Source organism: Gavialis gangeticus, unplaced genomic scaffold, assembly GCF_001723915.1.
Source record: "Gavialis gangeticus isolate Ggan-Ray unplaced genomic scaffold, GavGan_comp1, whole genome shotgun sequence".
NCBI lineage: Eukaryota > Metazoa > Chordata > Crocodylia > Gavialidae > Gavialis > Gavialis gangeticus.
In genome coordinates, this window is record NW_017729025.1 from 71,411,865 (window position 1) to 71,416,354 (window position 4,490).

Below are 4,490 nucleotides of genomic sequence, written 5' to 3' on the forward strand. Positions count from 1 at the left end.
GTTTAAAGCCCGCCGGAGGAGATCCGCCAACCTAGAAGAAAACACATGCTTACCTTTAGGGTAAAGGTGGAGCCCATCACATCTGAACATGTCTCTTGTCGTGATGTGTAGGTCATTGTTGAAGAAGCCAAAGCCTGCCTCGAGACACCATTCCTGAAGCCGCCAGTTGATCTCCGCGATGCACGTCGCATGCCAACATGTGCAACTTAAAGCTGGAATGCCACCAACTATAAAATTAGTACACATTTTTGAGGTCTAATTTTGTAGCTGGTTGGAACTTGTTATGGTGTGATAGGTACTATGCCTGTAGCTGGTCTCAACTGCACAGTTAACCAGATAATTGAGTAACAGCTGTAATTTGTAGAGGGGGCCAAAAAGACTGCAAGTAAATTTAACAAAAATTTACATGCAGCAAATTGAAGCAAATGAAGCAAATTGGCAGATAGTTGGCAAGTCTACAAGAGATGTTTACTGCACAGTAGACTAATATGTAGGGCTATGGGAAGCTTCAGTCCCTGATTCAATCTGGCAGAGATTCAGCCTGATTTGGTGGCTGAATCTCTGAATCGAATCAGTGGACGTTTAATCTCTCCAAATCAAATCAGAACCATCCAAATTGATTCGGAGAGATTCGGAAAGATTTGACGATTTGGACATAGACACAGCTTTAAAACTTTTTTCTACGTACCTGTAGGTAGCAGGCGGCTCCCTCATGAATGCTGCGATGCTGGGGCGCATGGAGCATCTCACAGAAGCACGGGGGGCTTCCCAGCACACTCAGGAGTGGATCCAGAAGTAGACCAGAAGCACTTCTGGTCCACCTCCGGGTTTGCTGCCAAGCACATGGGGGGGTTCCTCCATCCTTCTGTGGGATGCTCCATGCACCCCAGCAGCACAGTGTTCATGAGCCGTACCTGGTACCTTGAGGTATGTAAAAAAAACATTTAATGCTGCATCTATGGCCGAATCACTGATTGTCTGAATCAGCATCAAATCTTCAGATTCGGATTCAGTCGAATTGTATCAGGGACAGTGATCTGAATCAACTAATCGAATCACTGTCCCCAATTCAGGCCAAATCCGAATCAAATAGGGCCCACTTTGCACACCCCTACTAATTAGCTGTGCATTAAACCTCTTTTGTCTATATGTGCATCCCTATTAGGCTGGAGTATACTAATTTACTCCACAGCAGGAGTAAGAAACTCCCAGCAGTTTCACATGTAGATGCTGCCCCATCTGGCTAGAGCATGAGGGTACTTCAGTGAAGGAGATGCTTGCTGGCTAGCCAAACAGTGAAGCACCCTGGTGCCCCAGCCAGTCTGTCCACAGCATGTTAAGCTGCATAAAGCAGCTCTGGCCTGGCAGGCTTACCCCTGGGATCTCCTGCCAGCCAGGGCTTCTCCAACCTGCAGTGCATTAATATGCACATATATACACACACAGTCAGATGCTACTTCACTTTTATCCCCAGTATCTATTATTATCAAGTTAGCGGTTCCTCTCAAATGGAACTGATGGTATAAAATATTTTAAGCTTCCTATAGTAAACCTACTAAAACCAAAGCTAGTCTTAGCCAATGGTAATACACAAACTCTTTCAAGTTAAAAGTATGGTAATTCAGTCCTTATGTTGTTCTGAGACTGACTTTGACACCCTCTTACTTTATTGTTGCACTTACCCACAGTGTTTGCCTAGGAAGATGAATGATGATTTGCACAGATTTTATCTCAGAAATACAAATCTATCTCATTGATTTTTTTTTCTATTCTTTTTCAAAAAAATGTAAAAAGAATATCAAAGGTTGAGAACAGGCAAGGGTTTTTCTAAGTGATATATTTTGTTGAACCAATTGTATTGTTTGGGGTTATAAACAAACCTTTAAGTATGACATAGCCTTCTGCAGCTCTAGATTAATCCAAAGGCTATATTAATACAAAGTTTTTTAATATAGATAAATCTCTAAATTTGAAAAAGATAAAAAAAGAAGGTTTAAAAAATCACTTTGAATAAATGGAAAGATTGTGTGCTTCATAAATCAACTGCAAAGATGTTATTCTGCCGTAAGTAGGAAAGAGGGACCTTAGTGGACCAATCCTGGGTATTAATTTAGAAAAAAAAAAAAGAAGGGCTGCCAATTAATCTGTGTTAGTGTACATGATTAATGCAAATACCAATTTGCACATTCATTTTTTCAACGTGTTAATCACATGTGGTTTTGGAGCCTGCCCCTGGGCTGTCCTGCAGTGCATGTCCATCACTGCTGCCTCTGGGCCACCCAGCAGGGTAGTACTGGTGGTGCAGAGGAGACATAGGGCCTTGGCATGGGCTCTGGGTGGCTGCAGCAGGAAGGGTCCAGCAACAATAAGGGGGAGGTGCCACTTTTCCCCTGCACCCAGCAACAGCTTCAGGCTGACGCCACCACCTGCCCCCACCAGGTTTCCCCACCACCTGTGTTCCACTACTGCAGCTGCCTGGGATAAGTGCCATGCCCTGGCCTGCTCTCCCTTCCTTCCTTCCCTCCCTTAGCCAAAGTCCCCCTTACCAGCTGCGGCACCAATGTCCCCATGCCAGCTCAGCTCTGGGAGCTCTGCGTGGGCCAAATTTGGGGGTGAGGGGCAGCAGCAGGGATTGGGAGACTATGGGTTGGGACTGAGGGGCACCAAAGTAGTTTCGGGGAGCAAGGGACTGTGGGTCAGGACTGTGGGGCACTGGCAGTACCAGGGGGCTGTAAGTCAGGAGTGAGGGGCAGAAACAGGAATAGGGGTTATGAATTGGGGACTGTGGGTTGGGAGTGAGGGGCACTAGCAGGGCCAGGGGTCTGTAGGTACTATACAGTTTGCATTCTATGCTGTAAAAAATAGGATTCTATAATTGTTTACCTGCATAATGAATATTGCAATTAAGTGCACCTAGTTCTTAATCTCATGATTGACTGTGATTAATTTTTTTAATTGTTTGACAGTCCTAAAAAAAAGTAAGAACTACCTTTGGCCAAAACTCAAATCAAGCCATTTTATGATAGTATTGACAATATTGCAATTTTTTTTTCAAGTTACTTTTTGAAAATACCTTCATGTTTCTAAAATAAAAAAAAATAGGGGAATAATCACCCTCTGTTAACCTTGCTCTTAACCAATTAATGTTTAGTAGCATTAAATAGTTCTTACTAAGTCTCTTTTAAAATAGCCCTTTTATCCTCAAAGGATACTATTTATTTCCTATAGGAAACTGATGAGACTCAGAACTTAGTAAGATTCAAAAAGGGTCTGAACACTTACAAATCAGTAGATCAAGAATGATAATAGTTGTTGCTAGCATATTTTGAAATTCCATGTTCAGATGGAGGCACCTAAATTTCATGGACACCTATAGTTTCATAGTTTCATAGATTTAGGGTCGGAAGGGACCTAGTAGATCTTCTAGCCTGACCCCCCGCCAGGGCGGGAGAACAACAAAACCCCAAAACAAGAAACGGGACTCAAAGGAGTCCAGCCAGGTAGGCATCCAGTCTCTTCTTAAAGACCCCCAGGGTAGGGGCCAGCACCACTTCCCTTGGAAGTTGGTTCCAGCTCCTAGCCGCCCTAACTGTGAAGTAGTTTTTGCGGATGTCCAATCTATACCTCCTCTCCATCAACTTGTGCCCATTACTCCTTGTTATGCCAGCGGGCGCTAGGGGAAACAGCGTCTCCCCCAAACCCTTCTGGTCCCCCCTAGTGAGTTTATAGACGGTCACCAGGTCCCCCCTCAGCCTTCTCTTGTGGAGGCTGAATAGGTTCAGGTCCCGCAGTCTCTCACTGTAGGGTCTGCCCTGTTGTCCCCGGATCATGCGGGTGGCCCTCCTCTGGACCCTCTCCATGTTGTCCACATCCCTCTTGAAATGGGGCGCACAGAACTGGACACAATACTCCAGCTGTGGCCTGACCTCAGTTTGTGACCTTGAGTTCTTCCATTAGTACCTTAAATTTCTACTTCTGCATATGCTTGTTAGCTAGGCACAAGCCACACTTAGTTTACAGTTTGTTGATCTAGCACTAAATGTTTAACTGTTCCTTTCAGGCAGAAATGTAGGTTGAGCTTTTTGCCTTTCACACAAGATTTTCAGTGGACTTCTTGCTACACTGGAGAAATCCACTGTTGCCAAATAAAGTCTTATGCAGATGTACTGAGGGTGTGCAGGAAAATGGTTAAAACTGCACACCAACATGGAACCAAAGTAGAGATCTGCGTGGGTCTGATTTTAAAGGCCCACCTCCAATCTGCATCTGATATGATAGAACTGGACTCAAACCTGCAACTCACATTAGCAAGTCTTCTTACTCGCAACCCAACCCACTTTGGGGTCTCTGGAGTTAGCCTGAAGACAAGGAAAAAAAATGGCTTCCCCAAGTGCCAAAAAGCACAGGGAAGTGTTCATTTGAGCGTGCTGCCTGGGGGCGGGGGAAGGTGACAAGGAAAAAATGCTTATCCAGGAGCAAAAAAGCACAAG

The 4,490-nt window shown here is 44.6% G+C and overlaps 1 long non-coding RNA gene across 1 annotated transcript in view; it reads right to left on the reverse strand.

Annotated features, from left to right (window-relative positions):
- The window catches only part of LOC109298698, a 265,275-nt gene extending 261,268 nt beyond the window's left edge, over positions 1-4,007 (reverse strand). Inside the window, exons 1-2 of the long non-coding RNA XR_002097682.1 lie at positions 3,927-4,007; positions 3,283-3,370 (exon numbers count right to left, since the gene is read on the reverse strand). This is a non-coding gene — a long non-coding RNA (uncharacterized LOC109298698). The remainder of the gene's footprint in view (positions 1-3,282; positions 3,371-3,926) is intronic.
- Between the last annotated feature and the right edge of the window lie 483 nt (positions 4,008-4,490).